General features: G+C 33.2%; 1 pseudogene; it reads right to left on the reverse strand.

Annotated features, from left to right (window-relative positions):
- Positions 1-3,570: 3,570 nt before the first annotated feature.
- Positions 3,571-13,842, reverse strand: LOC107829721 (uncharacterized; annotated as a pseudogene).
- Positions 13,843-14,374: the final 532 nt, after the last annotated feature.

The following is a 14,374-nucleotide window of genomic DNA, read 5'->3' on the forward strand; positions in this document are numbered from 1 at the left end:
GGTAATTGTGTGTTGAACCATTGCATTACAATGTGTATTAATTACTTATATATATCTATAGGAATTTTTCTCAAGACTTGCTAATCGACAATATAATATGGGAACACAAGGTTTGAAGTCAAAATAAAAAGTTATTAACGATATCCTAATTGACACTATAGAGAAAGTGCCCGAACGGGATAAAGGAGTAGTTATGGGAGTCAAAGGAATAGTTGAGTGGGTTACGTATAATATTTCACAACAAGTTTATGATAAAACAAGCTGGTTTTGTCTTAGCCAAATTTGTACAACTTTTTGGCTTTGAAAAGACGAAGTGGTTGACTATATTAATCTTAGAATTGTAATGGTTGAATTTGATTCATAATATAAAGAACCAAGGATGCCAAGCTGATACGGAGTCCAACTGACCATGTACAATATATTAATCTTCCAAGAGCGCCTCTTTCAAGATGGTTTTATTCCCCTCTTCATAAAAATTTCTAAAAGAAATAAAGATGAAGAATAGTTCTGATTCTCTACAGTGTGTACACTGATCATGTGATGATTTTGAGGACTACCATTTTGATGGGATCTTCAAAGAGATATATTCCAAAATGACAGCAGTTTAAATAGTACATCAAAACAAATATTGAGATGTCGCGGTAAAGTCTACGCATACCATATTCTTTTCGGATCTCACTTGTGAAATCATACTGAATATATTATGATTATTATTGTTGTTATTACTGCAATTTAACTTGTCATAATAAATTATTTTATTTATATTTCAGGTTATTAATCTCACTTATTATAAGAGCGTTACTTATAATTAATATAACTTAATATTATAAATAAAATTATACTAACACATATACTTTATTTCTTGTCATCTATATGAACTTGATGAAAAGATTTATTTGGTATCTGTGCTGATAGAAAGTATGGTAAATACCCGATAAAATTAGTGCGAGAAAGTTTTCCAAATAAAAGTTAGTCATATATATATATATATATATATATATATATATATATATATATATATATATATATATATATATATATATATATATATATATAGAGAGAGTAGAGGTAAAGGCTGGGGTTTGAGAGCAATGCAAAATATGCGGCAAACATGAAGCAGCACCAATTTTCTTATCTTTTTTGTCCTTTTGGGAAGAAAAAAAATGGATGGATGAGTTCGCAGATGACACGACATTAAACATTAATTCATTGATTCTCCTAAGAAAGTCCTATCTATTTATCTATCTCTATCTCAACCAACAGTGACTAACGCTCGATCTTTTCACCATTATATTTTGTCCCCTCTTTGCTCAAACTGTACTTTGTCCATATTTAACTTTGTGCATCCAACGAATGGAGGGACTATATTTTGTGATAATTTCTTCCCTTATTTTCTTGCTTGTTAGTAAGGATTACTAGTCTTTTTCCTGTTAACATTCAACTTATGTTTTAAATATATAAATCTACATACACCTTTTACTGAAACCAGGAACAGCACCTCAAAAGAGGACCCAAAAAAGAAAAGAAAAAGAACGAATAAACAAACTCACTTCATTGTTCGAGCACTATCTAGTTGGAACAGTCTTTTTATTTATCAAGAAAAAGTTCTTATTTAGAAAAAAAAAGTGGTATCCGAGTAAATACTTACCCACAATCCATAATTGTGTTTAAATAAAAAAAAAAGTATTAATCTTAGTAATTACAAATTACGATAAGAATATGTATCAATTAACCATGATTAAGCAATAAATGTGTGAAGGAAGAGTTATCTTGCATTACTAATAATGGCTTCTTAATTTAATATCCAAATATCAAAGAAAGGAAAAGTGTAATTTTCCTTCCGTTTCTGCTACACAGTCTGAATTCTGAAATAAAATGTGCAGGTGCTACCTAGAATTTGACTCGGGAAATGCAAATGTAAAGGTGATATGATCTTTGCATTAGATACGAATCGGATACTTCTAGTTATGCAGTATCAACATACAAATTAAACACAATACTCACATTTTCATGGCTTTGAACATGAGATATAAAATACTCCTATTAGATTACAAAGTCAAGGCAAGACTAAAGACTTCATTAGCCTTTACTATAGATTTTGTTTGCTGAATCTTGTTTTCATCTTACCTAAAATTCAAACATTCCAACCCAAAATTCACGGTAGTAGAAGCAGATAAGGCTCATACGTTGGCAATGATTCTGATTCTTGTTATTATTATCATAAGGCATCGGACACCCAAATGTGAGGTAGTTGAAGACCAGTACCTCCAGGAAAAGCTAAGAAGCAACAAGCATTCACCACATACCAAAATCGTAAAGAGAAAAATGATAATTATTCATTCAGGATTTCTTTGTGCTCTCAATTTGGGATTTCGTTCTCTGTTGTCTGAACTGTTGGGGCAATTCCACGTGTTTCCCACCATATATCTTCTCCGGTTCACTCTTTTTTCACACCATTTAGTCAAAATTGGACACTGCCATAACGAGAATTGTCATCCCCATAATCTCGTTTCTTTCTTGTGAACGTTACTTGGTGGTTTTGGCAACTTGGCCTTGTATCATATGCACCGGTTTTCAATGGTCATCATTGATTAATTGTGTGCAGTGATGGAATCAGAATTTTTGTTAAGGGGTGTCAAAATATATAAAAGTAAACATACTAAAAAATTAAGGGGAGTCAATACATAGTATATATACATATAATTTATTTTTTTACCTAGCTACATAGTATATTTTTCCCGCGAAGGGTGTCATTTGACACCCCTTCTTATAAGGTGGCTACGCCACTGATTGTGTGGCAGCTTCGATTCCTACCATATCTTTCAAGATCTACTTGATATTCTTCTCACACAACTCTACTTCTGGTACTATCTCAAAAGTATGACAAATACTGTGTTAGGACACTCAAGGGGTGACCGAGTAGTCAATAAAATGGAATACAAACCATTAGAGACCAGAGTTCAACTTTTAATAAAAACAAAAAAAACAAAAAAATTTCTTTTCATCTATTTTAACCTTGATAGAGAGAATTAAGTATATGTGCGGAGGTTATTAACAATTGAAATAGTCAAAATGCATATAAACTGGTGTCACCATAATTTTAAAAAAAGAAAGAAAAAAAATCAAAGCGTGTTGGAAGAGGATGCGCGGAGCCCTTTTTCCTCTCTAACCCCAAAACTGTATGGATGCTAGACTCAAAAAGTTGACCCGTGTTAATCTGCACTTAGAACGGTGTCAATCTGAACCACCAATTTGACTTTAGACGAAGAAACAAAAACATGAGACTGAAACTTCAGTTACATTCTGCGTTCACGGGCATAGAATAGTTGCACCTAGTTTAAAGTGGCATTCGATAGTTAAATTTAACATTTGTTAGCTGAAATTTTGTAACCCTCTCAAATCATATACAGGATAATCTAAGATAAGCACAAAATATTTTGAACCAATTACAACTGGATATCATTCGGATTAGAACAGCATAAACATGAAATGTAAATCAGATTTATTAATATTCACATTTCTCACCGAAGATAAGTCCTAACTTAGCGACATAGTTGGACAAAAAGGAGCTTATCTCTCGTATGACAAGACACGGTACAAGCCTGAGCAGACAGTACTCATAGTCACTTTAAAACATATGCAACACGAATTAAGGATAATCAAAGGAGTTAGTATCTAGCTTAGAGCTCAATGAAAAAATTTCATAGTACATTGAGCTTTGACCTTTATAAAATGTGGAGCAAGTAGTTTTGCTACTACATATCCCGTGAAGCTATCGACATGAAACAGTTCTTTCAACTTCTCATCACATGTTATTTTCCTCTTATCAGATGGATCCTTCAAAGTTAAGAACGAAAACAGTGAGTCAGTCAGAGCAGAACAAAAAGTTCATATATTGAAGCTGATGATGCAACAGGCATCACACAACCAAACATGGCAACGAACCCTAGCTCACATAACACTACTAAAAAACCGCTAAAAACCGACCAAATATTGGTCGGCCAAAAAAAGCGACCAAAAACCGTCCAGCTTGGACAGAAACTGGAAAAAAAAAATTATATTTTTTTAAAACTAAATACTGACCAACGTTGGCCGGTAAATTGGTCAACGAATTGACCCAGCTGGTCAGACAAGAAAATTTTAGATTACCGACCAACGTTGGTCGGTAATCTTGACCCAATTTTTAAAATTTTAACAATTATTTTATTATTTAAAATATTTTATAATATTTAAGAATTTATATTTAAAATTACCGACCAACGTTGGTCGGTTAATGCAGGGGAAGCATTTACCGACCAACTTTGGTCGGTAATTGTTATTTTCTGCAAAATAACCGACCAAAGTTGGTCGGTTATTACGTCAACATTGGTCAAACTTTTGAATTACTTTTATATTTACTATCTAAATAATATAAATGTAATTCGTTAACACTTTTGTAATACAAATAATGAATACACTAACATATACTATATATAACATGCTATATATGTAGTTAAAGTAGTACAACGAAGCGTGTTATATATATATATACACACACACACAAACATATGCTATAACAAGCTATATATATAGTTAAAGTATTACAATGAAGTGTGTGTGTGTGTGTGTGTATATATATATATAGAGGTATAGCCGTATATATATAAGAAGAGAGAGAGAGAGATATGGATCACAAATTAAATAAACGAAAGAAGTTATTAGTATTAAGTAAACGAGTTAAATTAATAGGTCAAACATGGTCAAACTTTAACAAGCTATATATATACACACTAACATATACTATAACAAGCTATATATATATAGTTAAAGTATTACAGTGAAGTGTGTTTGTGTGTGTATATATATATATATATATATATATAAGAACACGAAATGCTAGGACCACAAGGCCGGGTTCTTTTAGGGATAAACTTGGGAAGATACTAATTAGTATATATACTTTATCATCAAATATATCTATTTGTAAATTGATTCATCGACTTATAACTTACTTAGATATATCGATGAATATTAATCGATGATTCATCAAAACGTCTCGACCTATATATCGATTAATCTATGTCATGCATTATTAGTGATGAACGAATGAAAAAAGAAGTTATTAGCATCAATTACAATATAGGGTATGTGCATGTGTGAGAGAAATTACTCACATACTTAATTATAACTTAGAAAATTTACTTAGACAGATACTATTATAATTTATTAAAAGTAAATAGTTAATATAATTATTTATAAAGATTATGCTTATAGTTTATAATTATTTATAATAATTGTATAGTTAAATAAAATAAATGCTTATCGTTTATAATATTTTTTTTAAAAGTTTATAATATTTTAAGAAAACAAAATACAAAAAAAAAAGAATTTAATTTTTTTTTTAAAAGAAACCGACCAAAGTTGGTCGGTTTTGGTCAAACGGTCAACACTTAATGTACCGACCAAAATTACCGACCAACTTTGGTCGGTAATTCTGAAATCAGAATTGAAATAACGGGGGAACACCCATTTCTCTCTTACCTTCCCCTCTCCTTCTCTATTTCCCTCACATAAATCTGGAAATTGAAATAGCTTCGTTATGTCAATTATGACTTGTGTGCAAAATTTGAAGTCATTCCAGATTGATTTGATGTGTTTCGGCACAAGATATAGAATTTAAAATTTTAAAGTTCATTAGGCTTGAATTGGGGTATGATTCGTGGCTTTGATGTTGTTTGATGTGATTTGAGGCCTCGAGCAGGTTCGTGTTATGTATTGGGACTGGTTGGTATGATTGGACGGGGTCCCGGGGGCCTCGGGTTTGATTCGGGGTGATTTCGGACCAAGTTTGGGTGTTTTGATGCTGCTGGTTGCTGATTCTAGTGTTGTTCTTCACATTCGTGAAAAAGGATTTTGCTGTTAGGACTTTGTTCTTCGCGTTCGCGAAGAGGTTCTCGCGTTCGCGAAGAAGGAAATTTTGCTGTTCGTCGTCTGATTTTAGAGGCTCATATCTCGCAATTTATAAGGAATTTGGAGATGATCCAAAAATAAAAGTTGTAACCCTTTGTGTCTAAGTTTCAGAAAGAGAAACCATTTGTCATTTGGAGTTGTGCACAAAAAGTTATGGTAGATATACTATAGGGTGTCCGGGAAGAGTTTAGAAATCTCTGTTGTACGGGGCTGACTTTGGAAGCTTATATCTCGTAATATATAAGGAATTGGGAGATGAGCAACAAATGAAAGTTTGAAGTCTAATTTTCAGAGAGTTAAACCATTCATCATTTGGAGTTTTGTACAAAATGTTATGACCATTATACTAAAGGCTGTCTGAGAAAAGTTTGAAAATGACTTTTGAAGAATTTGTTCATCGCGCACGCGAGGAGAGTCTCGCGAACGTGAAGAACAAACCCCTGAGGAGCAGAATAAAGTCCAAATTCGTGTCATTCTTTTATTTTTGGACCAAGGATGCTCGGGTGAGGCGATATTTCGAGAGTTTTTCAAGGAAAATATTGGGGTAAGAATTTCTAATTTGATTTTGGTTAAATTACATGCATCTATTGTTGTTTTTATCACTAAATTAGTGAATTGGGTTGAAAAATTTAGAAAACCTTCTTGGTTTAAATTTAAGATTTGGAGGTCGATTTGTTGTTGGAATTCGATAAAATTGGTATGGTTGAACTCGTATCGGAATGGGTATTCGAATTTCATAAAAAATATGTCGGGTTCCGAGAGGCGAGCCCCGCGTTGACTTTTGTTGACTTTTTGGAATAAAATTTTAAGTCGACGTATTATTATCCGGAATTATTTCTGATGAATTTTAATGAAGCTATACAATTAATTTGGATAGATTTGAGTTGTCCAGAGGTCAATTCAAGCAAGAAGGCTATTTTGGAATATCGGCCTAACTTCAAAAAGGTAAGTGTCTTGCTTAACCTAGAGTGGGGGAATTACCCCTTAGGCATCGAGTCTTATGTGCCATTTGTGAAATGTCAAAAGTCGTGTACGTGAGGTGACTAGTACGTACTCGTCTTATATGTGTAAATTTTATTGAGTTAAAGTCCTGAGCATATTGTGTGGTAAATTGAGTAATTATTGGTATATATTTAATCATCTAATTGTCGTGCCTTAATCTTTGTTGTTGTTGAATCTGTTGTTATATGACAATTTGATGTGATTGTTACTTGATTATTTATGTAATTTCATGAATTTGTTGGTTTGATAATTATTGGAATTTAATTTTATTATGGATTTTCCCTCTGCAAATAATTAATTAAATGAGCTTAAGAAGAGGTGTTTATATAATTATTAAAAATTTTAATTTAATGAAGAGTTTGCTTTATGTTGAGTAATTTCTATCTCTATTGATTATTTTTGGGGGGTGTACACATTGTGTGGAGCTTTTTGCTATTTATTGTGAAATTAATTGACTTGGTTGTAGGTTTGGAATTTGGTTGTGGCCATTGGGCAAATTGTGATATGAATTGATTTTGTTATGTTGTTGTGATAATTTTTCGTGTAAATTGTTGTGTTGTGTGAGTTGTTATTTTGGGGAGATAAGGGTGGCAATTCACCGTTGATATTATGTGGTTATAAGGGTGGCATTTCACTGTTGTGTTTGTTGGAATATTGTCTGGGCGGAGCGATAAGGGTGGCTATAGGAGCGATAAGGGTGGCTATTGGTATTGTCTGAGCGGAGCGATAAGGGTAGCTATATGAGTGATAAGGGCGGCAATAGGAGCGATAAGGATGGCTATTGTCAGGGACGATATGTGATGATGTGGGGTTGATAATTTTCATGTGATGTTGTGATTTTCTTGTGTTTACTTTTATACCTTGTGCAATTTATCTTGTTGTTGGTAAATTGATAACAATCTGATTTATGTTGAAATTGAGAGCCTGTGGCTATTGCCAGGCGGTTTATAAAATGAAATGTGAGCACGAGGTGCCGTGAGTAAATAATGAGAATATTTGGCACGTGAATTGTCCGTGCAGTTGTGATATGAAATGTGGGCACGAGGTGCTGTAAAGAAATGATAATGATAATAGGCACGTGAATTGTCCGTGCAGTTGTGATATGAAATGAGGGCACGAGGTGCCGGAAAAATATGATGATTTAATTATGGGCACGAGGTGCCGTGAAAATATGAAAAAGGGCCGAGACCCGTATTTTTATGATTATGAAATGAGGTGTCACATGGTGACTTTTTAATTGAAAGAATTATATTCAAAATATTTATTTGGAAGGATTTTTACTTAGAAAGTATTATATGAAAGAATTGTATTTGAAAGATATTTATTTGAGAAAATTATATTTGAAAAGATTTATTGAAAGAATTATATTTGAAAAATAATTATTTGAGAAAATTATATTTGAAAGAGAGTTATCTGGAAGAATTATATGTGAAAGACATTTATTTGAAGGACTTGATTTAATTGGGTGTAATTGTGTTTATTAATTATTGAGTGATATTAATGGTATTCTTGTTGTCTGTTATGCATATCACTGGTTGTTTTATCCTGCCCCTATTATTATTTGTTTCCTATTATTTTGTATATTATATTGCACAGGTTATTAGACTAGTGAGTGTCTTGACTGTACCTCGTCTCTACTCCATTGAGGTTAGTCTTGATACTTACTAGGTACCGACCGTGGTGTACTCATACTACACTTCTGCACATTTTTGTGCAGAGCCAGGTATTGGAGACATCAGACTTGAGAAGAGTTAAAGCGGATCGTAAGAATTCAAAGTAGAGCTGCTTGGTCGTCGCAATCCCTTGGAGTCTTTTCATTTCATTGTACTGTTAATTTTAATCAAACAGTATTGTATATTTGGTCCTCGTGATCATTCCATGTATTCAGTTAGAGTTCGTAACTCAGTACTACCAGTCTTGGGAGATTGTACATTCATATTTGTTCCGTTGTTAGTTTTGATTACTTATTTAATTAAAAAAAATGGCTCCAAAAATGTAATTGAAATCGGCTTACCTAGTCTTAGAGAATAGGTGTCATCACGACGCCTGTGGTGGGATTTTGGGTCGTGACACTTGTGAAGATCCTAATTAGTATATATAATTTATCATCAAATATATCTATATGTAAATTGATTCATCGACTTATAACTTACTTAGATGCATCGATGAATACTAAAAACAAAACGTTTGACCTATATCGACTAATAGTAAAAACAAAACGTCTCGACCAATATCGATTAATCTATGTAATGCATTATTAGTGATGAATGAATGAAAAATAGAAGAATTAATACTAAACATCTTTGACACACACACACACACACACACACATATATATGGATCACAAATTAAATAAACAAAAGAAGTTATTAGTATTAAGTAAACGAGTTAAATTAATAGGTCAAACATGGTCAAACTTTAACAAGCTATATATATACACACTAACATATACTATAACAAGCTATATATATAGTTAAAGTATTACAGTGAAGTGTGTTTGTGTGTGTGTGTGTGTGTATATATATATATATATATATATATATATATATATATATATATATTTGAAAAAAGAAGAAGAGAAAAATAGAGAAAACAAAAGGAATTTAATGAGAGGAGGAATTAGTTGGGCCACTCTTCAACTTTTCCACCCAGCCCAAACATTTCCCCTTCCCAAACCCGACCCATCTCAAACAAATATGCATTCAGTTGTACATAGACCCAATATCCAGGTATGTGATCGTCTTTACTTACTTCTAGAAGCAAAGACTAGTCTTAGGTCTTGGCCTAGGTGTGAAGCGGTGGTGGCAAAATGGTTAAAACAAAACTGTTAACCTCCCATATTATCTATTAAAAAATAGATTGGATAATGAACTTTTTAAAATCGGAACAAATATGGATAAAAACCATATTATTCATTAAGAAAATGGATATTCCATGGATAACTAATGAGTTTAACTTTTACATTTGTGAAGCCTCAAATTGGGGGTTCCTCAAGTTTGAGAGACTAGGAATTCTCCCAAAGATATCATATTCAAGAAGTCATGGATAATATGGTTACCCATATTATGTGCTGGTTAACCAGTTTTTTTATCCATATTAAATATGAGTTGGGTCGGATTATTTATCCATTTTTCATTACCCGCTTTCGACCCGACCCGCCCGTTTGCCACTCCTACCGGAAAGTGATGCACTTGAATACTCACTGAAATGATCTAGTTGAAGGGTCCGGCCTAGGAGGAGGATTTGAGCTTGTGCTTCTTTCAACTATACTAGGATGCAAGAAAATGATAATTGTTTCATCATTTAACCTGCTGTGTAGCTATCATCCTGTCCAGGGAAACAACACGGGAAAAATAGTATGGTCATGTACCTGATACTCCAGCTGACCAACAAAGTTTCTCATAGAATGAACAGCTAACGTAAGCCAAGCATAAACAAAGTATTTAAGCAATTATTGGCATGACTACAACGAAAAATGGATTTTTCCAGTAATTTTAACTGCTTTTCAGAAGGATAACGAGGTCATAACTAGGAGGATGATAAAAAGCAAATAATGCGGGTGAGTGGAAGCAAGCATGTCGCATTTCATTGTTTAAACTTTTGCGCTTTTCAAACCTGCTCTTCCTAAAAGATGGATCTTTTTTATGAACAAAGGGAAGTAACCCTTACTCAGTACTTTAGCTCCTGCTACCTTCCTTCTTATGATAAAAGATGGATATATATAAATCTTTTTGCAGGAACCTATGTTTGGTTGGACTAATAAGAGGGAAGGTAGCAGGAGCTGAAGCATAGAGTTAAGGCTATTTCCCTTGTTGGTTAGGAAGGACGAGCATAAGTAACCAAAATTAGACAGAAATCATAAAGCAAAAGGCTTTTTGAAAAGTCGGATAATTACAGGAAAAGATAAAAACATCCCCCCGGGATGTAAATTAACAAATACACTTCTCCTCGAGTATATTTAAAAATATAACTTCTGAAAAGTCTTCATCAGAATTTTGGAATTTAATTATGAGAATGGTTTCTTCGAAAACTTTCTTGGATGGACTGATTGTTCCACAGTTAAGAACCTTTGACAAAATAGTGGACATTTATATATTGGCTTCATGTAACTCGAAGCCACACTATGTACTGTAGAAGTCTATGTGTAGCAATATATAGCTAGTGAAAACCTTAAAGAACCTCTAAGAAATTACCTGCCTAAACCAAGCAGGAATCAAGAATTAATGCATTGCCCAACAGAATGAAATACTGCTCAGACCAGAAAGATCAGACAGGTAACGAGAATGCCAAGCTTACAAGCAATCTTTCAAAAGCAAGAAATATAAGATTGTCAATTATAGACACACTATATCGTCCTTTAGGCTAGTTTTCAAAATTCAGAACTCACATAGAGAGAGAGAGAGAGAGAGAGAGAGAGAGAGAGAGAGAATGGGGTTGCTCCAAAGGAGATAGAACAGAACCAATATCAAGAATTGATGACTATTACCTGCAAGTTATTTTGCTTAATGTATTTCCAAATTCTCATAACAATGTTGGACCGTGGCAATTCAGTCTCTCCTGTATCGAGAAACTTCACCAAAGCATTCGAAAGCTGGATAGGAGCAAGAATTACTGAATTGTGCCGCTTTTCCTTTCTCTTTAGTTCATCTGAATCTATAATGAGAGAAAGCAGGTTTAAGTAATGTTGTTAAAGCTGTTGACAAATAATTATCTGATTTGACAAAAACTTTTAGGAACACAAGATCAGACAGGTAACAACCCTTTACAATATGAAATGTGAATAGCGCACCGTGGAGCACAAACACAATAAAGCTGCAAGAACAAACAGTACTACCATGGATATCTAAGAGATTAAGCAAGTTATTAGCATTTTGGCGAGACAATAAGCAGAAGCAAGTTTGACAGCTGCAACAGACATAACATTATCCAAGTATACTTCAGGCAGAGTTATTACCTTCATCATCATCCTACTTCCGTCGCTTCTCCTTTGCTGCAGAATTTGCAGGCCCAAAAGCTTTTGCTGTGGATAAAAAAATCTGTAGTTAAGTATACTGGACAAGTATAGAAATACATGATTTATAAATAACGTCAAGAAGTCAGCACTTAAGCGGATATTAATTTTTAAGGCCTAAGAAGAGAAGAGTTAACATTACCGCCATCAGAATCCAAAGGCCAGATATGTTCAGCTAGGGCTTTGTTCATTTGGAATATGTCCATTTTATCCACACCAAAAAGCTCGCGGAGTGTGTCATCACAGTTTATATTCCATCTATTTGCTGGGTCTTGCAAACTATTTTCTCGAATGTAATTCCACATTTTCTTCACTACCTTTGTTAAACAAATGAAAGGCTTCAGTTGTGCATGATAATACCAATGGCGAGCGGGTTTTCAAAAGAGAAAAAGAGAGAGAAGCATCAGGAATTTGTGAACCTCTGTCCTTGCTAATTCTGCTTCCCCAGTAAACTTCTGAAGTTGTGGAGAAAGGCTACATATTTTGATAAATCCACCACCACTCTTTTTGCCAGTTACATTCTTCTTACTAGACCTAATAGGGTGTAAACCATCGTCAGATCAACCAGGATAGCCAAGACTAAAATATTTTGGTATGTGAGAACACATGACTCATAAAGCATCTGCTAGATGTAGCTATGCACGAGAACATGATTTACACAGAAACAAAATATACTGTCACATGAATACCCTTCCCTTAATACAGGTTGACACCAGATGAATAACTACAGCAGAAAACCTCGCTTGATATTTTACTTATTTGAAAAACATAACTAGTTTGATGAACTAGAAGTTCTTTTTATAGTTATCGAAACTCGAATTATCTGATTAATGGATTTGGGGGCGAAGATCCCTACTGGATTCTTACATGCATGATATTCACATTAGTAGTTGTATTGATAGTTATCTTCGGTCTCAAATCCATATAGATACTTCCATTATTAGTGGCAGAGAGAATTACGATGACAGCTACATTTATAGGGCCATTTGTGGTATAGGGCCATTTGTGGTGGTGAAAGTCGAAATAGAGTGAAACGATGGTTCTAGTAGACTAACTCGGACGAAAGGCGGTGATTTAACTACTCCTTTCGTTTCAATTTAAATGACCCACTTTGTTTATTAGTCCGTTCCAAAAAGAATGACACATTTATATATTTGGAAACAATTTGACTTTAAACTTTTTATTTTACCCACTTTACACTTAATGAGAAGTTTTTATAATCACACAAATGTTACGGCCCTACAAAGCTTTTAGCCCTTACCACGTGTTTCAAAAGTCTTCTTTTTTTCCTTAAACTTTGTACCAAGTCAAACTAAATCATCTAAGAGAAACTTCTAATAATCGGGAGGTAACTCAAAAATACAGCATTTGTTGGTTCAATGCGATAATAGTTATGGATTAAATTATAAGAATTTTTTAATTGCCGGAGAAGTACAGGAGGCACTGTGTGAGAAAGTTAACTTAAAATTTCATGCATGAAGCCAAGAATGACAGTTTAAGCAGGGAGCACCATATTTATGTGGCACGTTACGCTTCCAAAGTCAATGTGACTAATTTTCAACGTTAGATTAACTCAATATTTTAAAATTAAAATTTAGATATTCAAAAACTATTCGGAAAGTAATATAATTCTTGTTGATGAAAAAATATATTTTAAAAAATTGGTCAAAATTCACATTGTTTATATCTAGAAAAGTAAAAAATGCCAGGTAAATTGGAAGATAGAGTATTGATTAAGTTAACAAGAAACATTATCACAGAAATTAAAATTGCAATGGCACATCCAATGGACAAACGTACATGCATAAAGTTTGATAGTATACATTAAAACAGCTTACTTCTTCTCCGTATCACTTCCGCTGACTGTTCTTCTTCGTCATCGTAATTATCCCTGTCAAGCACTATTAAAAATTCGCTAAAAACCGATTAAATATTTCCGACCAACGTTGGTCGGTCAAAAAAAGCGATCAAAAACCGTCCAGCTTGCACGAAAACTGAAAAAAAAAATTATATTTTTTTAAAACTAAATACCGACCAACGTTGATCGGTAAATTGGTCAACGAATTGACCCAGCTGGTTTAACAAGAAAATTTTGGATTACCGACCAACGTTGGTCGGTAATCTGGACCCAATTTTTTAAATTTTAATAATTATTTTATTATTTAAAATATTTTAAAATATTTAAGAATTTATATTTAAAATTACCGACCAAAGTTGGTCGGTTATTACGTCAACATTGGTCAAACTTTTGAATTACTTTTATATTTACTATCTAAATAATATAAATATAATTCGTTAACACTTTTGTAATAGAAATAATGAATACACTAACATATATTATATATAACATGCTATATATATAGTTAAAGTAGTACAACGAAGCGTGTTATATATATATATACACACACACAC

Source organism: Nicotiana tabacum, chromosome 17 (genome assembly GCF_000715075.1).
Source record: "Nicotiana tabacum cultivar K326 chromosome 17, ASM71507v2, whole genome shotgun sequence".
Classification (NCBI taxonomy): Eukaryota; Viridiplantae; Streptophyta; class Magnoliopsida; order Solanales; family Solanaceae; genus Nicotiana; species Nicotiana tabacum.